The sequence below is a fragment of the Equus quagga genome, chromosome 14 (genome assembly GCF_021613505.1).
Source record: "Equus quagga isolate Etosha38 chromosome 14, UCLA_HA_Equagga_1.0, whole genome shotgun sequence".
Lineage (NCBI taxonomy): Eukaryota > Metazoa > Chordata > Mammalia > Perissodactyla > Equidae > Equus > Equus quagga.
The window spans coordinates 24,122,858-24,148,253 of record NC_060280.1 but is presented as its reverse complement, the minus strand read 5'-3'; the positions used below and the strand labels follow the sequence as shown (position 1 = coordinate 24,148,253).

General features: G+C 39.0%; 1 pseudogene; it reads left to right on the top strand.

Moving 5' to 3' along the window:
* The first annotated feature begins 958 nt into the window (after positions 1-958).
* Positions 959-22,712, top strand: LOC124225494 (E3 ubiquitin-protein ligase TRIM22-like; annotated as a pseudogene).
* Positions 22,713-25,396: the final 2,684 nt, after the last annotated feature.

The following is a 25,396-nucleotide window of genomic DNA, read 5'->3' as shown; positions in this document are numbered from 1 at the left end:
TTGAAAGGCTTGAGAAAACCTTCACACAATACTCTGAGATGGCTTCTAAAAGTTTTCAGGATCATCAAAACGATCCAACTTTAAATTCAATCTGCTTAGAAGAATTAGATGAAGAATTGACAAAGTTAATTAAAAGACATGAATTGGATTCTTGGATTGAACTTTTCTACACAATAGTGCTCTTGTCACTATTGCAGATAAGCTGTCTAAAACCTTACAAAAGAAATAAAACGTCACTAAGGTTATGAGTTTACAAATACAACAGCTTAATGATCCAATGAAAACCATCCTTTAAAAAAATAACCAGAAATAGAATGACTGCACTTGTTGCTGTTGCAAAAAGCCTGGTCATTGCAAATGAGACTGCTGTAAGCTCAAACGGGATTTGGAGTGCAGCAGCAATAAACAGAAATAGGAGTGCTCCCAGGGTTATGAGAGGCATTTCCCCTCTTCCTCACAAATAACTTAGAGGAAATTGAAATAACTATCAGAGAGGAAACTTAAAAGGCCCTTGTAGATACCAGGGCTGAATGATCTGTTCTTAACTCTATTCTTATTCATTGCCCTCTCCCTTGGAGTAAATAGACAATTCAAATGGTAAAAATTTCAGATTTACCAATTCAAGTTTTTAAATTGGACCCAATAAGTTTTCAACTAGGAACCATCACAGGAAAACATGTATTTCTCCTGGTAAAATGTGTTCTAATTCATTTGATAGGAGGAGATCTTGTAGAAGCACAGAATGCCCATATTTCCTTTTCATGAAAGGGCCAAATGCTTCTAGACTTAGAAAATCAGGATGCTGACCAGAATGTAGTTACTAGGTAGTTGATGCTTGTAAAATCAATGACTCAAATAGAAGAGGAAACTGATGACCTATTATTACAAGTACCTGGAGAATTACAGTCATCATCTTCTTCAAGATATTGAAAAAAGTACATCAGCCCCTACTATTAAGATGACTGTTGTCAACTCTAAGCCTCTACCTGATATTTGGCAATATCAACTTAAACTAGAGGCATTAAATGGAATAAGGTCTATCATTCAGGAATTTCTTGAAAAAAGGTTTATAATTCCTTATACTAGTCCTTGTAATACGTCTATCTCACCTGTAAAAATGCTGAATGGTAAAGGCTATAGATTTGTTCAAGAGCTGAGAGCTATAAATAATGTTGTGATTCCCAGATATCCTGTGGTTCCAAATCCACACCCTTGGTTCTCAGCCATTCCCACGGACAGCTGCTATTTCTCAGTAGTTGAATTATGAAGTCCCTTCTTTATTATTCCTGTGGAAAAGAATAGTCAATATTTTTGTGCCTTCACGTGGGAAGAATGACAATATACCCACACAGTTATACCACAGGGCTATATTGAAAGCCCTACTTGCTTTTCCAAGCTACTCAAGGCTGATAGAGCTAATGTAGATTTGTGTAACAACTCTACTTTAATTTAATATGTGGATGATTTGCTTTCGTGTTCAAAGACTAAGCTGGACTCTCAGAATGATGTGATTTATTTGTTACAACAATTCGCATCTAAGGGGCATTAAGAGTCCAAGGATAAACTTCAATTTTGTCTGCCTATTGTAAATTATCTAGGACGCAATATCTAAGTTGGACTATTGATTGATTATGAAAGGATTAAAGAAATCTTTGCTTTTTCTCTCCCTAAGACAAAAAAACAAATAATAAAAATAAGGGGATTCCTAGGACTAACCAGATATCGCAGGAACTGGGTACCTAAATTTTCACTTATTTCCCAACCTTTGTATACATTACAAAATCTCACCACCCTGATTTAATTGAATGGACATCAGAAGGAGAGAAAACAGTAACTACTTTAAAGTCTATTTTCACTCAGGTACCTGCCTTAGGACACCTTAATTACTGCTTGCTGTTTTTCCTCTTCATGCACGAAGATAAAGGAAATGCTTTAGATACATTAACTCGAAAACACTGAGATCAACACTGACCTATAAGGTGTTATAGGCAGCAATTAGATTCATAGCAAAAGAGCTTCCACCTTGTCTGAGAGCCATTTCAACAGCAGCCCTTTTATGCAAGGCCACTGAAGAAATAGTGATGGGGTCTCCATTAACCATCTATGCTGCTCACTCAGTGGAGTCTCTCCTAAATTCTCATCACATTCAACATTCCTCTGTAAGCTGACTCGCCCCCTATGAAGTTCTGTTGCTCTGTTCCTAAAATGACCTTAGCCCGATGAAATAATCTTAACACTGCAACTTTACTTCCAGGACCACAGGAGGAAGATATCCATGGCTGCATTTTATTAATTATTACCTTCTAGCTCCTAGGAATGACTTGCAAGAATCTCTCATTGATAATGCTGATCTAATTTGCCTTATAGGTGGGTCTGATTTAAAGGATGAGTAAGGACATTACCGGGCTAGATATGTAGTAATGTCCTCATTGGACATAACTGAGAGTTCTTATTTACCAGAGATAAAATCAGCACAGCAAGCCAAATTAATGGCTTTAGCTTGAACTTGTCACTTGGCTAGAGACCAGCTAGCAATATCTATACTGACAGTGGTTACACTTTTGGAGTAACACTTGACTTTAGAATGCTGTGGAAGTAATGAGGATTTTTAACCTCTTCAGGCCAATTTATAAATGATGGGAAACAGGTTGCAGAATTATTAAATGCTATACAGTTAACAAGGCTATTAGGAATTATTAAAATACTAGGGAATTCCAAATATGATGCTTTGGAAGCTAAAGGAAACTGACTTGCTGATGCACTTGCTAAGCAAAAAGCCTTGAAGACTTGTCCCGTCCAGTCTCAAGAATGCCAGCTACTTCGTATTAACTTTGCTAAGCTAGTAAAAGATTTCCTTCTACAGGCTCAAGAAATCACCACAGAAGAAGAGAAACAAATGTGGCAACTAACAGGGGGAATTTTTGACACCGTCTCACAGATGTGGTTCAGGCCAGAGGAAAAGCCCATAGTGCCTATTGTAGGACAGTTGCCACTGCTCCAGCACATACATCAGTTAACCCATTGGGCACCTGAAAAGATGACTGTGGGGAAAACAATACTTCTGGAAACTTTCTCCCACAGTGACTCATCAAGCCGATACTCATTGTATTATATGCCCAAAATGTAATCCAGGGAAACCACTTCCTGGGTCACAAGGCCACTTCTCCTTCCTAATGGACCCTTTGAGGTATGACAATTAGATTTTGTTCAAATGCCACCATCTCAAGGATCTAACTGTATCTTGGTAATGGTCTGTATGTTCTCACATTGTGTTGAGGCCTGTCCTTGGAGAAGAGCAGCGGCTTTAGCAGTAGGTTAATTAGTACTGGAAATGATAATTCCCTTTTGGGGAATTCCTACCAAGTTACACAGTGACTGAGGAGCTCATTTAATTGGACAAACAATTAAATCTATTTGTGGAATTTGGCCAACAACACAGCATTTCCACTGCACTTACCATCCCCAATCATTGGTGGAAAGAACTAACAGCACAACCAAAACTCAAATAGCAAAACTTTCAGAAGCATTTAATCTCTCACAGCCAAAAGCTCTTCCATTAGTGCTCCTCCACCTTAGTTCTACACTCTTTGGTAAACATTGGCTGCCTACTTTTAAAATGATAACTGGACGGCCTATGCAATTAGATGAAGAAATGTGTGAACCAATTTTCCTTAAAAGAGATATGTTACATTATTGTCAAGATCTCATTGAGACACTTAAAGGAAATGAAAGGTTGATAACTGATTCCTTTCACAGCAAGCTCCCTGATGAAGACCTTAAAGATTATGGACTATAATCTGGAGATTTTGTTTATTGAATAAACACCACACAGAAGACTCTTTGCAGCCCCATAGGAAAGGACCATATCAGATGCTTTTAACCAACCCATGTGCTGCAAAATAAACATGCATAGAACCAGTGAACCCCAGGCCGCAGAAGCGAAATGTGCAAACTTAATGGCTGCTCCAGCGGGCCAGCCCCCATCCCTTTCTTCTTACATCTTTTGAGTTATTATTGTCACAAATTATTCCTTTTTGTATTATGAGTTTGTGACTAAATTGAAGTTTAAATTTATTTTTGATGTTTTCCTTCTCTTTATCTTTTATGTTACAGTTGTGTTTCCTAACCTATTCTGATAGAGAGGTGCAATTTTCTGATTCTGTCTGTTATTTATGTCCTTGCTCAAGGTTTTGTAAACCTTTGCTTTTTAGTTTCAAATGTGAGGGCTCCTTTCAACATTTTTTGTAAGGCAGGCCTAATGGCAATAAACTCTCTCAACTTTTGTTTATCTGGGAAAGCTTTTATTTCTCCATTATATCTGAAGGACAGTTTTCCTGGATAGAGTGTTCCTGGCTAAAATATTTTGTCTTTCAGTATTTTGAATGTTTCATTCCATTCTCTCCTAGCCTGTGAGAAATCCACTGAAATGCTGATAAGGGGTATTTTGTAGGTTATTTTCTTCTGCCCTGCTGCCCTTAATATTTCTTCTTTGTCATTGGACTTACCAGTTTTACTGTTACATGCCTTGGAGAAGGGATTTTTTCATTGATGCAATTAGGAGTTCTGTTGGCTTCACATCCTTGTAAGTCCAGTTCTTTCCTGAGGTTTGGCAAGTTCTCAGCTATCATTTCTTTGAACAAGCTCTCTCCTCCTTTTGTCCTCTCTTCTCACTCTGGAATATCTATAATACTCATATTTCTTTTATTAGTTGAATTTTATATTCCTCAAAGGATTTTCTTCATTTTTTAAAATATGTTATTTCTCTCTCCTCCTCCACCTGGAGCATTTCTGTATTTATGTCCTCTAATTCACTAATTCTATCCTCCATATGTTCGGATCTATTTTTTTTTATGGTTTCTGGATTGTTTTATTATTATTATTATTATTATTATTATTATTTGAGGAAGATTAGCCCTGAACTAACTGCTGCCAATCCTCCTCTTTTTGCTCAGGAAGACTGGCCCTGAGTTAACATATATGCCCAGTTTTCTCTACTTTATATGTGGGATGCCTACCACAGCATGGCATGCCAAGCAGTGCCATGTCTTCACCCAGGATCCAAATGAGTGAACCCCGGGCCATGAAAGCGGAATGTGCTCACTTAACCGCTGTGCCACTGGGCTGGCCTCTAGATTATTTTTATCTCATTACTTGTGTTCTTCATATACAAAGTTTCTGTTTGGTGCTTTTCTTTTTGAGCTTCAATCTCTTCTGTGAATTATTCCTTCTGCTCATTAACTTTATTTGTGAGCTCATTGAATTGCCTTTCTGAGATTTTTGGAACTCATTGATTTTCTTTAAAACAACTATTTTGAATTCTCTGGTGTTTAGATTGTAAATTTCTGTGAGTTCAGCATTAATTTCTGGACTTGTCATTTCCCTTCTGCTCTGAAGTGCTACTGTAGTTCTTCAAGGTGTTTGATGAATTGATCTTTGCTGGCACATTCGTGGTGGTATCAGTTTACAGAGTCCAGCTGTCACTGCAGGGAGGGGTGGGAGCCTTGTTTTCTGATCGCACCCCATCTGCTGGACTTTGTGCCAGTAAGGCTGCTCTGCACTTGCATGGGCTGGCTGCAGACACTTGGTGGTCATGCACACAAACACAGGCAGGGCCTCTTTGCACAGCCAGTGGGCAAGTCTTGTGCAGGCGATACAGCTGTGCTCAGCAAGGGAAGGGCATTTTCTTTCTCACAAGCTGGCTCTGCACTCATGGGTGGGTCAGAGAAGCTGCTACACTTTGTGGGTGGGGCTCCTTTGTGGGGGCTGAGCTGCTGCTGTGCAGTAGGGAATATTCCCATGGGTGGAGCCACAGTGTAATAGTGAGCATTCCCGTGGGCTGAGGTACAACTCTAAGAGTGTTTGCATGCAGGCCAGGCTGCCCCTGCCTCCTCCTAGAGTTGTGCCAGCTTCTGTGTGAGGACCTGTGACCTGGACCACTGCCAGCAGCGAGGAGGAGGAATCCACTCACCTAGTTTCATGGCTTCCTGGGGATCCAGTCCACTCATCTAAAGACTCATGGCTGTGTCGATCTCTCAAGTGACCTGTAGTGCTGTGTCGGGAATCCTCTATTGGAAAAGGAATGTCATTTTAGTTGTGACTTAGCAGGGAGAGACAGAGGGAACAAATCACTCTGCCATGATTGAGACATCACTCCAGCTTGATTATTTTTTGCCATTGTTTTAAGTGATAAGTTTGTAGCAAGTATAGAATAACCTGCTTAATTAATTAAAGACATATTAGAGAATTTTATCTAATTGTAAAATAAATATTTTAGCATTGTAAAATATTTTTCTTATCATCTTCCTGGCTGTCTCATCTCATTTTATAATAATAGCCTATTTCATTTAATATATTAATTAAATTTGATTTAATATTATTTTGTATTTTTGCAGTAATTATTTCATTGGAAATCTTTTCTCCATTTGTCTAGCTTCAAAAAATTATTATTTATGGCAATACAGGAAGAGTCAAGAGTACTTTGTGGGATTTCTCCACAATTATTTAGGCCAAACATTTGTTTCTCTTGGTCTGCCTCATTCTTTCCCACGAGCTGACACACTATGACACTGCTCAGGAACGAAGAAATGCCATCTCACTTCTCACAGTGAGAAGGGACAAGAATTGTTTCTGTAGCATTTGCTTATGCAGAGCTTGTTGGGATCCCCATATGTAGCCCTCTAGAAATAGAAACAGATCATTAATCTTGAGTAAGTAAAATAAGGTGATTTATTGGGTTTTAGGGTCAATGTATATTTAATGTCATTGTAAACAGCCAGATTTCTTTCAAAGTGGCTGTCCGAATTTTTATTCTCAGAGTTCAGAAAGGAGAAGAGGATAGTATGGAGTCTGGTGGTTAAGGCAGAGAAATACAGTAGATGTGACATTTGGTATAATCTATTTTTGATCTGTAAATCTTGTTGACAACTGAAGGGGAGTGGAGTCATCATGTGTGTGAATGTGTTTGTGTGACATGCATAGGGTGGGGAAGGGGAATTTATTGTGAGGAACAAAGGAGATGAGTTGCCTTATCCAGGGATCTCTTTGTTCTCCTATGCTTCTTCCTTTCTCATGCCTCCCACAAATCTCATATCCATCCTTTTACAGGCATAACTCAGAGATATTCAGGTTCAATTCCAGACCACCACAGTAAAGCAAATATCACAACAAAACTTACATGATGCAGGGTTGTCACAAATCTTCAAGCTGTAAAATAACAAACTGTGTTATTTTTTGTGAAGCACAATAAAGTGAGGTGTGCCTATAGTCTTTATTCACTTTGAATTGCTCATCTGTCCTCAGACCCTGGGCCCCAGAGAACTAATCAGTTCCCTCCACATTCTGTGAGATGTTTGTATGAGGTCCAAGTGCTTCTGGAATGTGAAGAAAGAGATTTGTTTGGTAGTAGGGGATATAAATGCTGGCTGATATGTATCCATTCTCTTTAGCACCCAAGAACTCTTTCTTCTAAAACTCAAGCCCCAGTACACAGTATCTATTTATGAGTAGGTTGAAATAGGGCAGCTTTGGCCTATAAAGCCTTGGATCAAGCTATAATTTGAAAATTGCAGGTACAAAGAGAACCTGATGTTTTTGAGCTTGTCTTAGAAGAGATTATAAAAAAATTCATCTGGAAAACGTAGTTGAGAATCAGATGCACAAGAGAGTATGGGAGGGCAGGGAGAGTGCCACTGATGTTCTGGGAACCTCTTCTGAGACATTAGATTTAAGGTGGAGAGAAACCAGGGAAGAAATCAGAAGTTGTCAGGGTACAAGAAAATGTGGGCCAAAAGGAAACCTGAAGAAACCATGTTCCTTCTCCCACTAACCAAAGTCTATCCCAGAGCTAACCACATTTCTATGTTCCACATTATGTTCAGTGGGATTAGGAAATAATAAATCCTCCTTAGGGTTCTGTGTTTCCCTCCAGTCCCTATATATCCTATTGGAGAGGAGTCTAGTGAAAGATCTCCCACTTCAGGCCCACAATCTCTTACTCTTTACAGTCTAAAAAGCACAAAGAATGCAGGAAGCATCTTGTTTAGAGTGTGTTGATATAGATAGATGAAACAATAGGCATTGTGGTAAGTATCTGAATCAATCTTAGGAACAAAACAGAGAAGATATGAAAATGTGTTGGTAAAAATTTGTCAAGGGAGTTCATATAAATGCTAAAACTGATACCAGAATTCCATTATGTATTGCAGCAATTATGTTGACTGCAACAACAATAATAGAACATAACTGTGATTATCATCAGTGTGTTCAACGAAATTAAAATATCTATAGCTATATAACTGCATGTCTTTCTATTTCAATATCACTCCCTATATACAATACTTTATTGTGGACCTGAGACACGTAGGAACAACATAGAAATGCTACCTTTCTTTCTTCAGACAACTTACTGTTGTTAGGCTCAGGTATGGATGAGGAGGGTTACTCTATGACAGTATTATGTGATAACAAAGATGTTAAAGGAAAAGAAAGTGATTTGTACAAAATGTGAAGGATTACATTGCACTGGAGAAGCATATGTTTATTTGTTGTTACAACAAATTTTATTCATATTTAAAAAACTGAAGCTGTCAATATGGCTCAGCAATGATGTCTACGTTATTTTCGGTTCCTATCTCATAGATATAAGTGAGTCAAGAGGAGATTATGAGCCAAAATTAGCTTACTCTTCTGTGGGTTACAAACAGTACAAAAATTTCTGTGCTTTAATTGGAAAAACATCGACCTCTCAGTGTCCCACATGCCTCATATCAGTTAATGTGTGAAGATTGACATGCTTTGCTGTCCTGTCTGTCAGGGACCCATGTTATTGCACTTACACCATCTTGTAGCTGCAACATCTGGAACATGCAGTCAGCATGAGAATATAATACGTAATAGGACATGAAAGTATGTGTAGGAAATATGTAATGTTTCAGTTCTGCATTTGATTGGTGATTAAAAAGTGTTTCCCAAAGGAAGCAGGGGGAAGTGGATAAATTTTGGAGGTGTGAGTGTTACTCAGTGAAAGATTGTAGTGGAACAGCACTGTCCATTCACCTCCATGTTCTCACTTGCTTCCTAGTTGTTGGGTAACATGGCGCTCATACAGTTTTACTATGATTAGTCTCTAGAAGCCTTCTTTTCCTGGCCTGCCTGAAAAAGGAGCAGAAATTGGTAATTAATTAATGGACTTCTAAGGTTCGTTGACGTGTGGAAATACTTTCTCAATAAGCTTACATTGAAGACTCTTTTTTAAATTTTACTTTCACTATTCACAATGACAGTCACAAATAATCACTGTTCTAGCTAAAATGTACAACGCTTTATATCTGGCTATCTTCCTCATTACACTCTGTGTTACAAGAGGTCAGGTGCCAAGCCTTTCTGGATCATTATTTTATCCCTAGTGACTTTCTTAGGATTTGAATATAGGATAAGCTTTATTAATAATTGAAGGATTGAACTGAAATTCTGAGTATTCAGGCAAGCTGTGGAATGTATCATTGTAATTCACACTTTCTTATTCAAATATTCTTGCTGGGGTAAATTGAAAGAGGAATAAGAATGTAGTGACTGGGTGCCTAGCTGGTACAGGCCCTGGAATATACTGAAGCATGACCCTCCTCTGGTGTTTTGACTAGAGGCCTTGTATTGTTATTTTCTGCTCTGTTTCCTTTTTGTCACTTCAAATTTTAAGAATTTAACTTTGATTTCTCACCCAGTTACTGTAGGGGAACTTTTCTGTGGAGAGCAGGCCTCTGGTTTGGTGAGTGAATCTTGACCATGCATGCACCAGTTCTCTACCTAGTCAAGACTCCTTCACTTCACCTGAAGTTGTGTAGGATACTTTGTGAGGGCAAAAGGAGGCAGGCTTTGGGAGGAACAGATTGAATGTGTTGAGTGAGTTTAACTGTGATTCCGAAGCTGCTCTGAATTAACAAAAAGAGGCAGCTGATAGATTTTCTGCTAAAGTTTCAGAAGAGGAGAGCAGTGAGTCAGGGGGAGGAGTGACCTTTACAAAATGAGTTATAAGAAGGCAAAGAGACTTGTTTGTTTCTTGGAGGAACCATTATTTCTCCAGGCTGTTACCTTCACATTCTTCCTGTTCTGTAGTTTTGACTTTCCACTCTGCCAAGGTGAGCCAGAATAGTCTTTTATTTCAGAGGTAGAGAACACCTTCCTCCTTTCCTCCAGAGAAGGCTGTGAGATGGAGCCCTGTTTTCCTTCTTCATAAAAGCCCAAGCTCCTGGTGAGAGCCAGCAGAGGCGAGAAACCTTATGTGTACTCATGTTGGAGGGAAAGGGATCTTAGGGACTCTGGCAGGGATATGACTCTCTTGAAGCTCACCTTCTTCCTCTAATCCTTGTAACATCTAGGAAACTGTCCACAACCTTTCTGATAAATTACCAGCCCTTTGGCTGGCATGATGAGAGAGGCTGGATGATCAGATGCTGCCCATATCTGTAGATCCTCTGTGGTTTTTTGTGTCTCTCGAGCTCCAGGCACAGGGACTTTGTTCTCTGCTGAGTGCCAGGGATAACTCTTACTTCAGTAACGCCCCATGACTCTCTGGTGAGAGGTCTTGCTTTAGAACTTCTTCTTCTTCATCTTAGAGACACTTTTACATTTCTTATTACCTCAAGAACTTACTCAACTTTCCCTTGCACAGAGCTGAGACAAGGAGTTGTTCATTTCTCAGAAAGAATTCCATTTTAATCTCACCTCTAAACAATCTGTTCATTGACCTCTACGTTACGTTTATTTTGATGTGCACTTTATTTTCCTCTCACTTTCAGAGGTCATGAGTCTGTGCCTTATACCTGGACAAGGTCTATAGATGGCATACATTAATTGTCTGCTCAGTGGTTACTACAGGGTTCAATAAACATAGAGAAATGAATTTTTTTAATTTTTAATATTTTTGATTAAATTTAGAAAAATAAAGCATTCAGCTATGGTGAAAAAAATTGTTTTAACATCTACTGAACGTAAAATAAATATTAAATATCTAAAAAATATTATATTCTGGGTCAGGAGAGAGAAATAAACAAAGAATAAAATAATAATGTAGTATGCAAAAAGATGAAACTCACTATGGTACAAATGTACAACAAAGAAACAACAGCAAAAATAAACAAAAAGGGCTGCAATGGGGCAAAGGATCTATGTCCTCTGGGAAAATGCTTTGGATTTTAAATATATCTCAGGTTAAGTCTCAGTGTGGGAAAGCAACTTTGAGCAGAGTTTTCAAGGAAATCACTGGTTTAAGATGGATTTTTGTCCAGCATAAGGAACATAAAAGCAGTCAGTGTGGGTTGAGGAAAAGAAGGGGATGGGCTGATTGGGATGAGGCAATAGCTGTGGATGTGAAATTTGCATCTAAGGAGACCACAATAAAGACCAACTTACACTGAATGATGTTCATTAGAGCAGAGGAATGACAAGATTGATGTATACTTTTAAAAATCATTCTGGTTGTTGGTGTGAACAGTGATAAGAGCAGACTCTTTGAGAATAATGACAATATCAGGAAGACCAGTGGGAAACTTTTCCTGGAATCTGAGTAAAAGACTGTCATTTAAAGTGAGAGCTATATTATTTTCTGAGGAATTGACCATGAGAAAAAGGGATGAGACTAGGGTTAGCTTTGTGAAGATGGCCTCTGTTACCAAATGACTTCTTTGAAACTGATTGACCTGGGAGCTAGAGAGCTTGGAGAGAGGTTCCTTAACATGGGGCAGATTAAATGCTGGACTCTAATGGGTGATTGAAGAGGGAGTGCTGAACATAGAGGAATGGGGAGGAGTTGAAGTGTTTCTGAGTTTCCTCAGGTCTCTGCATTTCTACATGCCCATTGCATTGGATATGAATATAGTAACTTGCAAATTTTACCTCTATTTGTCTTTGTTAAAAAATGTGCAATTGTGGAAAGAACTCTAAAGGAGGATCTTTGGGATGGAATTGTTACCAAACAAGCTTCGTTTTTGACGAAGATGGTTCATTTTGACCATCTTCGTTTTGACTGAGATGATGAGATTGAAGCACAGACAGGGTTTTAATCACAAGACAGCAAGCACAGAAGTGGGAGAACGAGTCTCAAATGCACCTCCTTGAAAATGGGGACTCAAGAATATTTATTGGGTGGGGACAAGGTGGTCTGTAGTGTAGAGATAGATGATTGGAGGTGAGGTAATTGATGATCTGCTGAAGCATGGTCAAAATTCTTGCCTCTTCATTCTTGTGCATGTTCACAAAATGATGGTGTTAGTGGGGCTGGCCACGTGGCTGAGTGGTTGAGTTCGCGTGCTCCGCTGCAGGCGGCCCAGTGTTTCGTTGGTTCGAATCCTGGGCGCGGACATGGCACTGCTCATCAAACCACGCTGAGGCAGCGTCCCACATGCCACAACTAGAAGAACCCACAACGAAGAATATACAACTATGTACCGGGGGCTTTGGGGAGAAAAAGGAAAAAATAAAATCTTTAAAAAAAAAAAGAAATGATGGTGTTAGTATGATCTGACAGTGGAATTTTTAGCCTCTTGATGTCAAAGGTCACTTACTGGGCATCTGCATAGGCCCAGTTTACGTGTTGGTGGTCTCAACTGGCCTGACCTGGACAAGAGGGTCCTAATTCCTGAAAAACAGCTCAAACACTCATCACCAGGATGACCTAGGCACCAGGGAGATGTTGTCTATAGGAACCTAGTTGGAGTCAGATAGCATATTGCCTAAGCAGCACAGTTAACAAGGGGTGGTGAAAAACTAAAAGTTATAATCGGTAATTGCAAAAACGAAAAAAATCTTTAGTTACTAACTACCTAACAATCGGCTAACTGTTTACTGTTTTCAGTATGTTCACCCCAACTCTACATATTATAATAGACAGTTTTCTGTATATAGAATGATCTGTGTCACTTGATTCTATTTAAACATTTGAAGAAAGGGAGTACTCTTATTTGTCAAGGATTTTTATATGAGGAATAATTAGGTCAAAATGATTTCTAAATTGTAACCATTGTATACTTGTTAGTGATAAAATTACTTCCATATTATGTTCCTTGCAGTTTCTGCAGGTGCCTCTGGGGAATAAGTTTGAGCACAGGAGAAGGCTCTGTGTGGGACAGGTATGTTAGGAGACAAATACTTCTCAGACATTGAGAACTGCTAATTGATGGAAAGAAAAAATGAGAAGTGATGAGAAAGATCTAATCATCTATGGAGAGACGAAAAGATTATAGCTTTACATATTCATCAAACATTGTGTTCAAGTATGTGATGCACTGTTCTAGCTACTGAGATAGATAGTGAATAAAACCATGCCTGATCCATGTATGGATGACTTTTTAGGAGGAAGATGTAGATGTTTAAAGAAAGACATTAGATATTCCGTAGTAAAAATAAGATAAATATGGAAAATGTACACCAAGCGAGAGTATCGGCATTTATGCTACAGATGAGTTAGAGCAAGTCTTTCTGATAAGAGGACATGTAGAAGGAGACTGAATGAAATTTGAAGTGAGTCATGCTGACATCAGGGGAGAATCCTTTCATGCAGAGTGACAAGTAAGTGCAAACTCTCTGAGGCAACAGTAGGTTTTGTGCCTTTAACATTGAGGATGCATTTTGACATAGGGAAAGAAAGGCAGGATAGAGGCGCCTCAATAGCCCTATGCCAGGTGAAACAATTCAGACTCAAAAGACCATGTGTTGTGATTCTTTTTAGTGAATTTATGGGAAAAGCTAAATTTATATAAACACAAAAGAGATTACTGGTTGCCTGAAACTCAGCTTCAGAATGGGAGGGACTGCTAATGGCAATAGGTTTATTTCCAAGTGATAGAAATGCTGGAAAATGGAATTGTGATGATAGTTATACAGTTCCATAAATTGAATAGAAATTATTGTATTGTACCCTTGAAATAAATACATTTTATGTAAATATAGCTCAATAAAACTGTTTTTGAAAAGCGAGTCATGCAAATATAAGGGGTAGGATCACTCCATGTAGAGAGAAGAGCAAGTGCAAAGGCCCAGGGGCCTCAGTGGGTTTAATGTATCTAACGTGGAACATGTGTTTTTAGGATGAGGAAGAAAAGGTAAACAAATGATGTGTTGTACAAGGTTCTTGATAGGAACGGCCTAGGTTCGTCCTTCCCTCTAGTAGGAGAAGAAAAACTAAAATCATTCTTCTGATGAGGATAAATTTGCCAAGCAACATAACCTAAGACTAAAGTGTTTTATCCTGTTCTAAATCTCTGCACAACCAATATCCTTTCTACTCCTGCCTTTCTTATCCTTCCCCCTTCAACATTTTCATCCCTACAGGAGATTATGAACAGGAAAAGCCTCAGGAGTCAAGACAGGAAGAAGCAAAGGGAGCATTGCAAAGGATTTGTAAGCATGGCTAAATCTACAGAAGGAGGTGACCTGTTCCATCAGCCTGGAACTCCTGACAGAACTTCTGAGCCTGGACTGTGGCCGCAGCTTCTGCCAAACCTGCATCATTGTAAAGAACAAGGAGTCATTGATGCTCCCAGGAGGGAAGTGCAGCTGTCCTGTGTGTCAAAGCAGATACCAGCCTGGGAATCTCTGGCTTATCTGCACCTGGCCACCATAGTGGAGAGAGTCAGGGAGGGCAACACGAGCCCACACAAGTGGCAGAAGAGAGATCTCTGTGAGCACCATGGAGAAAAACTCCATAAGTTCTGCAAGGGTGATGAGAAGGCCCTTTTCAGGCTTTGTGTACTGTCTCTGGAGCAACATAGTCACCAAATATTATTCACGGAGGCGGTGGTCATGGAATCCAGGTAGGCCCCAAAGTGGAGGAAGATAGGGCACAATGGTATCTAAATTGAAAATTTTTTAATCCTACTTTATTACCCTTACCATCATAGAACTCAGTCCTGAAATCTTTCATACCCTTTGCTCAGCTTCTGCGGCTTGAAGGACATTCCTGTGCTTTCACCCATTTGCTTCAAGAACAAGCCTAGACTACGAAGTCTCAGCAAAGAGAATTTAGGTGAGTGGAGTGCTGGTTCCCAAGATAAGATCTGATTTACACTCTGAGCAGAAGGGATTTTGGAAACATGGTTGGATGTGAGAAAAGTGTCAATGAGAGGAAAGGATTTTCCTTGCTTCAGGATCTTCTAGGAAAAGAGAGATGCAGGCTAGTCTTGATGAAGGTTCATACTTGCATCTCCCAGGGTTAAAGAATACATTCACCCCCTCAGATTTTTGCCTACATCCTAGATTCTAACTGCCAGTCTCATTTTTGTGAACTTCAGCCTCTTCTGAGATGAACCTGACTTCTTCTCCATTTATCCAGGTGTTGAGAAAGCTCACAGCTTAACTCTGATGATTTCCTTTTCACTGGAGAAGCTCCAGGGAGCTCTGAAGAAGCTGAAGAGGAGCAGCAGGAAGCTGAGGAGTTGGAAGCTGACAGAGAAGAGAGAGTTACGTGGAAGGCAGGAAGAGATTTTTCCTGAGGGAGTTCTGAGATAGGAAACTGGGCGGCACCTTGGTCCAATCACAAGGAAGCTCCTTTCTCTTTGTTGCCTCAGAATTAATGAGTCTGGAAGACATTTGCTTAGTCCTCATTTCATTCCTCCGTTGTTGGGGTTTGGGGCTAGACAGTAGTCATATCAAAAGTGAATCTACGTATTTGGAGACAAACGCATAGAGGGAAGTGTAACCGAAAGTTCGGTCTCTGAACCCAATGCCAATCTGAATAACGAGAACAGAGTCTTGAGTGGAAGAGGAAAGGTTTTTACTATGCCAGGCACAGGGAGCAAAGCAAGGGTTCATGCCTCAAAAATTGCTAGCTCCCCATGAGGAATGGGTAGGGATTTTTATTTGGGGTTTTGGGTAGGGGAGGGGGGAACATGTAGCTTTTGCAGCTCGGTGCTCTCCCACCAGCCTGCGTTTGGCCTTGAGAGGCTGCTTGCAGCAAGGCATGGGGGATGGTGAGATAGGAGGATGGCAGGTGGGCGTCCTTCGCTGTTGTCTCGTCTTCTTGTTTGAGGCGGGTTCGAGCGCCTGGAGTCGAGGAATTGAGGTCTGGGAAGCCTCCACTCCTTGATACTCTTGAGACAGCGGCTTTCCTGGCAAACTCAAGGACACAGGATTAGCTAAACTTTAGTGTGCCTCCAACTCCAGGCCACCTGGGCTTTTAATAATTTGTAACTCCCATTTAGTTGTAAAGTTCAAAGAGTCCAAGTTTAAAGAAACAGGTATTTACATATGAGTGGAGCTAGAGAAGCAGGAAAGCGGGTGGTGGGTTTTAGTTTTAACCCCATATACGCTGGGTTCAATGTGGGGAACTGATATCAGGGCTGATGTTAAGAACCTGTAACAGAAGCAATATAAAAATAACTCCTGACTCCTATGTCCCATTTCCATCATCAACTTTGAGGCTGGGATACTCCCAGAACACATTGAGAAGGGCCCAGCTTTCCCTGTTTAGGAAGTGTGGGTGCAGCGCTTAAATACATGGTGCAGCGTGATTATCCAGGACAGTTGTCTGCAATCCAAGCCCCCTCCAGATGTCACACTGTGTCTCACATTGGGCCTTGACAAAATGGACTTGAATATATTGCTTCAGGAGGAGTTCAAGGGAAAACAGCAGGAAAAATGGCTTTCCCAGAAATTGCTCACTGCCTTTCACCTCCTGGCTCTCTGAGAATCTCTTGTGAAAAACAGTTCTTATCTTGGCTCCTGGGCCCATACAAAGTAGGCTCTGAGCCATACTGATGGCCTCTTTATTTTTTCTTCCCCAAAGAATCATATGTAGGCTGAGAGACTGAGGATTCTGAAAGGGTTTAATGAAATGAGAGGCATCCTGGACAGTTTGGAACAAATGGAGCTGCAAAAGCTGGAGGAAGTTGAGGTGGATGTGATGCAGACTTGGTAGCAGTTAAAGACCAGCTGGGCCAGCAGAGTCAGTACATGAGAGAGTGCATCTCAGATCTGGAGCATCAGACGTAGGGATTATCAATAGATACAGTGCAGGTAAGACTTGGGATGGAGCTAATACATAGGAGATTCAGGGGAAAACACTAACTTTTCCTCCTTTCTGTGTTCCTGTGCTTTCTACTTTAAACTACTGTGGTAAAACATATAACATAAAATTTGTCATTTTAACCATTTTAAAGTGTATGTTTCATGGGCATTAATTAAATTTACAGCATTGTGCAAAGATCACTCCTACTTATATCTAAAATTTTTTCATCAACCCAAACAGAAACTTTATAATCATTATTCAATAACTCCCTATTCCCCATTGCCTCTATCCAAGTTCCTAATAACCACTAATCTACTTTCTGCCTATATGAATTTGCCTATTCTAGGTACTTCTATAAGTGGAATCACACAATACTGGTCCTTTTATGCCTGACCTTCTTCATTTAGCATAATATTTTTAAGGTTCACCCATGTTGTAGCATGTATCAGAACTTCATTTCTTTTTAAGGCTGAATAATATTCCATTGTGTGTATGCACCATATTTTGTTTATCCATCTCTTGATGAACACAAGTTGTTTCCTCTTTTTGGCTATTATGCATAATGATACAATGAACATTGGCATAAAAGTATCTGTTTGAATCACTGCTTTCAATTCCTTTGGGTATATACTTCAAAGTGGAATTGCTGAATCATAATGGTAACTGTTTATCTTTTTGAGGAACCACCAGACTGTTTTCCATAGTGTTTACATAATCCTATACTCATACCAGCTATGTACAAAGGTTCCAGTTTCTGCATATTGTCACCAATTTTTATTATTTCTTGTGACTTTGGTTGTCATCCTAAAGAGTGTGAAGCATTATCTCATTGTGCTTTTGATTTACTTATTTATTTGATTTGATTTGATATTTGATTTACTTATCCCTGTGACCAATAAGGATGAGTATTGTTCATGTGTTTATTGGCCATTTGTATATCTTTTTGGAGAAATATCTACTCAAACCCTTTCCTCATTTTTTGAATTAGGTTATTTGTTTTTAGTTGTTGAGTTGTACTAGTTGTTTGTACATTCTCTATCTTAATGCCTTATCAAATACAAATATTTTCTCCCTTTTTGTGTAGTGTATTTTCAGTCTCTTCAGAGTGCCCGTTGATGAACAAAATTTTTTCAGTTGGTGAGGTCCAATTTATCTGTTTTTCTTTTATTGCCTGTACTTTTTGTGTCAATCTGAGAAATTATTACCAGACCCAATATCATGAAGAGTTTTCTCCATGTTTTCTTCTCACAATTTTATAGTTTAAGATCTTAAGTTTATATCTTTAATTGATTTTAAGTTGTAAATTATATATGATGCAAGTCATCCATTTTTAATGTTATTTTAACCATTGTAATATAATTAGCCATTTTTAAAAAATAATTTGGTAAAATGAGTAAAGAGGTGACAATCAGCTAAGTGATGGACTGCATGGGACATTTGCCTGTCCCACCTTAATTCAAATACCTTTTTTTTGTAACAACCTCTTGAATTACCCTTTGTGGAGCCATCTCTACCCTCAGTCCATGCACTTGGTTAAGGTTGATAAAATCAGAATCATCCAGGATGTACGTGTCTCTCAATTCTAGGTAAATCAGCATAACTAATTCCTATATATTTACCACTGATGCAGTAATTATTTCAATTATTTAATCATTGACCCAATTCAGGTCAATGATTTCTATGCCTTAGAATTTTACTGTCATGAATAAAAAGAGAAATTCTCTTTTCTGTGAGGTGATATATCAGAGATTTTCATTTCAACCAAAACATTCACATTGATGCCATATAGAGTCTGAAAAGAAAGTCAACATCGCAGATAGAAAACAGAATTTTGAAAACAAAGGACAGATTCAGATGATAAAATTTTTGTAAAAAAATGCAGCTATGATTAAAGTTCTACCTGCTTCCTGAATTTCTTCTTCTTTCTTTTAAATTTAAATCAGTTTTAGTCATATACAATAACAACAGAAAAAGCCTAATATAGAGAGGAAACTTTTTTTGAGGATATAGAGTCCACTGGTGACTAAGTCTTTGCTATTAAAGAGGTTAGGCTGGAGAGGGGGAAACCAAATATATTGGCACATTTCTGTCCAAAACAGTAAAGGAAATGATGATTATGATGGGGAAAAGAAAATGGCTAAAAGAAGTTAAGAATATGGACTGGGCTGCTTAATACAATTTGGAATTCAGGGTTTGTTACAATAGTTTCTAAGACAATGACCGAGAGGGTATAAGTAACATTCTGGACAATTGCATGCAAATAGGTGGGAAATAGCGTGTTACATTTTAAACTTTCTCAGGTACTGGTTCCTATGGCTTATTTCATACTTAAAATTGATGATATCACCTATAGGTAGTATAAAGGAGGTGTATAGAATGAGTAGAGGGGAACCAGAGAAACATTTACCTGAAGTGCTATTTCCTTTACTTGAAGCAGAAGAACACACACTTCTTGAGGACTGTTATGAATTATTCATCTTTGATTCCCCAGAGCCTAGAACAATGTCTGATAAATAGTCGATTTCACCTTTATTTCTCTCTAGAATAAATAAAAGCATAATGAATTAAGGAAGTCTCTCATGAATATATTTAAAACAATGTAGGCCTCTTCTCTTCCTTTTAAATATATCCCCTCTCCACATACTTGAAGCATCTTTCTAACATCCTCCCATGAGTCCTCAAGGATTGTTGGTCTGGGCCTTATGTCTACATTTTCACCCCCATATTCTGACCATCTATATATTCACACCATATCAAAGAGTTCTAGGGGTGTGAGGAGGAAGGTGGGTATAATTTTGTAAGGTAGGAGGGCCTATCACTCCTTCGAGGGATGCCACAAAAAATAGGACATGAGTACTTAAATTAGAATTTCAGATAAATGACGTACCATTTTTTAGTAGAAGGGTATCTTAAATATTGCAGGGTTCATGCTTAGACTGAAAAAAATGCTATTTATCCAAAATTAAAATTTTACTAGCCATTTTTTTTGTAAATCTAGCAATTCTATACTTGATACGTTTTCTCTCTTCTCCCCAGGATGTTATTAACGTCATAAGAGACCAGGTATGGTCCATTTTTGTGAAGACAGAATTGTAGGCATGAGTGTTATGAGATCAATCAGAGTTTTTAAAAAAATCACAGAGCTTGGAAATTTGACCATTACGTTGTTTCAAATTGCTGAGCAGAGACGAGAGCTGTCAGTAATAGGGAATTTGGGTGGTGGGAGGTCACAATCACAGAATTAGGGCCAAGAGAAGCATAAGAAATGAGATGCTGCTGTATCAGAACTCCATAACTTCACTCATCTTAGCCAAACTTCAGTCTCTGCCTCAGCTCTTGTTTCCATATTTCTTAGATACATGTCTTATCACAGGGAGCAGCCTGTCTTCTTTCTCTCCCAGGCCCCCAAATTATTCACAAGGACAGCTCCTTTATATTCACTTTTCTTCCTGAGAATAGAAAAAATAAGGTGGTTTTCTTTGGATTTCCAAAAATTAGTCTCAAGTCTTTGAGATTTTTGACTTTTGTCCTGGTGCCAATAATTAATCTCTTCTTGCTCACACACTTTAGCATCTTGTAGGGAAAATGGTTTTCTTATGTCAAAAGTTGACTACCCACCTGGCAGCATCAGAGTCTTCCCAAACACATGAAATTCAGACCACTATTAATTTGGTCATCACAACTTCCTCTTTTCCAAATGTTTGTAAAGTGTCCCCTGAGAATGTGCCCTTAAATGTTAATCTCTGGGCGTCTGCACTGGGATAATAGGCTCAGGAGACCCTTCAGACTTTCAACACGGGAGTCCCATACATGACAACCTTAACCCCCCAGTTTCCAGGTTCTGGAGCCTCTCTACTGACCATCTTCCTGGGACCTCACATCTCTGGCCTCACCCTAGCAGAGCCACTGAGATGGCAGTGACTTTGACATGTATCAAATACTTTAGTTAGAAACATCAGATACCTTTTAAAGCCACCATTATTTCATCTAATATTCTATCATTTTTAAAAGTAGAGTATGGGGATAACTTTTCCATTTTAGAAGGAAAAGCATGGAGTTTCTTTGAGGTGAAGAGCTTCCCAAGATCACACAGAAGGTAAATGGAAAGACAGATAAGAGGATATTTCTTCTTGTTGCAGTGCCAGGGCTCTCCCTCTTCCCTCTTCAAGCTCCTCAGTGAAGAGGATTTAAGTGAATGAATGAAGTGATAGGTGAGGGAGAGAGTGGTCTAGGAGAGATGGAGGTTCAGAAATCTGAAATGATCAATTTTTGTCCCCTCTAGGAGTGAGACCTGAACCTTGAAAGAGACAAAAATGGTTTCCAAGAAACTGAAGCATGGATTCCCTGTTCCAGAACTGAGTGGGACACTGCAAGAGTTTCAAGTTGATATGAGCCAGGGGAAGGATGTGGGTGTGGGATTCTTGTAGTGTCAGAGAAAAATGGGGAGGGGTGGATGTTGTTTCTAGATGAGGGTAAAGAAAAGAAGTCGGCCCGACAAGAAGAGAGCCATCTTATGCTAAAGATGTGATCAGATGTAGAGGAGAACATCCAGGTGTTTGCCTTGTCCTCTCATCACCTGTTGATAGCCTCATGGGACTCCCTTCCCTGTACCCCCTCTAGAGAGAGGATAGGTATCAGTGTTTACTCTTTTGCTTCTGACAAAATCATTGCAACTTTTGTATTTTCAGAGCTGACAGAGGTCCAATGCTATTGGGGTAAGAATAAATTGAGGTCTTCAAATCTCCATGTTCTGATCCTTTTTCAGAAGTTGTGGTTACCAATAGGTCCCATGATATTAGCTTCATGTATTCTTCCCCGAACATACATAATACAACACTTCTTAAGTGTCCTACTCATCTCCGACCCATCAACACCAGTTCCTCCTACTCAGCTCCCAGAATTCCTCTTCATAACGTCAAAAGACACACCCGTTCTCTATCCCTCACCTGATCCTGTCATTTTTCCTAGAGTCAGTGTAACAGTAAATCCGGTCAACGCTATTGGAAGTATTGTCGTGTCTGTGGATCAGACAAGAGAGACTTGTGCACTCTTTTACGTTAAGGAATATATATCCATGTGATTTTTCTGCTTTTGATGTCTTGAGTTTCCAATGTTTCTCATCAGGGAAATATCACTGGGAAGTAGATGTTTCTGGGAAGACTGCCTGGAACCTGAGGTTATATAGTATAGCAAGAAACCTAAATAGAAATAAGATCTCTGTGTCTGTTTTTGACCCAAATGTAAATCATCCAAATGTTTAATCCAGATACAGACCTCAATGTGGCTACTGAGTTATAGGGTTATAGAGTTAAGCTGAGTAAAATGCCTTTGCAGACTCTTCCACTTCAGACCCCAAGGTCTTGACTCTTTCCATAGCTGTTCTTCCCCATTGTGTTGGGGTTTTCCTAGACTATGAAGCAGAAATTGTTTCCTTTCTTTTCTTGAGGAAGATTAACTCTGAGCTAACATCCACCACCAATCCTCCTCTTTGATGAGGAAGATTGGTCCTGAACCAACATCTGTTTCTGTCTTCTTCTACTTTATATGTGGGACGCATGCCACGGCATGACCTGACAAGCAGTGTACAGGTCTACACCCCAGATCCGAACCAGTGAACCTTGTGCCACAGAAGCAGAGCACGCCAATTCAATTGCTATGCCACCAGGCCAGGCCCATAGACATTGTCTCATTTTTCAATGTCACGAACCATGGGTAACGTATCTACTAGTCCTCTAAATGTCACTTTTCTCAGATCTTATCCATATTGCAATCCTTGGAAGTTTCCAGCTCCTGTAACTTGGTTCCTACAGAGCTGCTGAACCTTCTTCTTCCCTCACCTGCTTCTTGTAGTGCCCCTTACCCTGGGTTTCATCTCTACACCTGAACTCAGCTCCACCATTTCCACCATCTCTTCCTTGTTGTCTATCTTCTTTACTTTAGAACATTTACACATCCTTGTGATAAAAGGGTATCTGTTTTGAGATAGGAGAGATGCTTATTTATCATTTATCCTCTTCTGTAGTCTCAAAGAAAGACATCTAATCCCTTAAGAGAGTGCAGTATTGATATAACATGTTTGCCCCCCCCAATTTCTCCATATTTCCTTTTATCATTGATCTGAAGAGACGTGGCAAAGCCTGTCTGCCTCCATCCTTGTTATCTACAACAGTCCATAATCACCCTCCACCCACTACCACCAACTAAGAAGTCTTTGAGTCTCTGTCCATATGTTGCCCAGGATACATGGAATTCATCAGGGTGTCAAGAAAAGGAAAATATAAGCAATACATGTACCCGGAGTGAAGCTTTTATGTACAGAGTATTTGAGTTCAAATCCTGTCTCTTGTTTTACAAGATGTGTAATAATGAATAAATTCAGGGTTCCTTTTTCCTAAAATACAAATTGGGATTTATAATTATATCTAACACTTAGATCCTTGTGCAAAACGGTCACTCAGTGTAAAGCAGCTATTTAAGTGACCTGCACAATATAATACTTTCTCTGATGATTACTGAAAAGTACAAGCTCTGTCAATATCCTCTGCCTCAGATTTGTGCCCTTCAGAGGAACAATAGTTGATTCTACTGAAGTCTCATTTCTCAAGTTTCTAGACTCCACTGTCAAGACCACTCCAGTTCCAGTCTTCTTCTGTAGAACTTTTTACACCAAGGCGGGGATGGTTTTTAAGACATTTTATTGGAAATGGGTCTGAAAACTGCCAGAGCAGGGGTTTCCCAAAATCTGTCCTGCAGACAGAGCCATATCTAGGGACAGCTGCTTTTTGTAAGGGACAGGCTTCTGGTGTTCAGGCTGTTTCTTTATGGTAAAACACTTGAGTATTAACCATGTATAAAATCTTATGAACTTTTATTTTCTTTTTTTAATAAGTTTCTAAATAGGATGATGGGTAGACTTATCCAGGATAGCAAAGCTACAAATTTTCTTACAGAATAAGCATTACAAACTAGGGAAGCCTGCTGCCTAGCACCCACATCAAGATATGGAACAGCGATAGCTTAACCTAGTGGAATGAAAAAAAAAGTACTTGGTCTGGGAATGGTATACACATATGCACTCATGCACACACACATACACAGGTATATATATTTTTATGTATGTAAATATATATACATAGCATATCATTATCACAGTTAGCCTCAAAAATGTCACATGAAGAAGGAATTCCTATCAGGAAGTTGAAAGAATATATAAATTTATGAGATATTCCCCAAGGTACCATGGTTAAAGAGTGGAGGAGGCAGAATAAGAACTAGATCTGGGTTTCTCAAGTACAGGTGCCCTTGCTGTGGTGTACGCCCCAAAGAAAAGTAGGAGCCAGATTCCCTATGATGTGGGAGGGAGAATGCAGGGGATGCTGATCTGCAGAAGTTGCCTGGAGCTTTATGGGAAAATCTCAGATGCCAGGAAATAGAATGTTTGTGGTAGCCTCCTCATTTCTGGCACATAAGCACTGATCCAGATTGGTGTTGATTAATTTTTTTCTGTGATTTGAAATAATTAATGTTAAGAAGAATTATTAAACCTCTTTAAATATTAGCACATTTGCTTAGCATTGAAACAGACTAACTTGACTAAAGCATCAGAGATCATTTCTTAATTTCATATTTTTTCATAATAAATATTTCTTTTTTTAAATCTTCAAATATCTCTATTTAAACTTACAGATAATTATCTGAGTACAGAATTCTAATTTTTTTCTCTAAACATTCTTTTTCACTTTGCTATTTAATAGTCTGCTATCAATCAAACTTTTTTTAACTGTGGTAAGGACATTTCACACGAGATCCTACCACATAAATTTTTATCAGTTTGCTGTTCAATAGATTTAAAGTTTCAGTTAGCAAGATAAATAAGTCTTAGAGATCTACTCTACAACATTCTGCCTATACGGTTGTCCATAGCTTCAGGCCAGGGATAATTTCTAAAAATACATCATTAGGTGCTTTTGTCATTGTGTGAACATACAGTGCACTTACACAAACCTAGATAGTAACCTACTACACACCTAGGCTCTATGGTACTAATCTTATGGGACCACCGTCATATGTTTGGTTAATCATTGACTGAAACGTTGTTATGTGGTACATGACTTTAGTTAGCAACACTGTTTTATGCACATAAAAAACATCTCTTCATTAGAAAAGAAGGTTTTATCTTTTTCGAAGTTACTTACCCTGTTTTCTTATTTTAATTACGGGAGCAGCCTCTTTAATCTAAATGAATATACTAGGTACAATTTGATTTGACATTCGTTTCTACTTCCACAGGAATTCTCTCTCAATGGATAACCTTTTCTCTTTTTTCCCAGATCAATCTCCATTCTCAGGTTGCTGGTTTCCATTATGACTTTACAGTGATAGAGGAAGGGCCAGGACTTC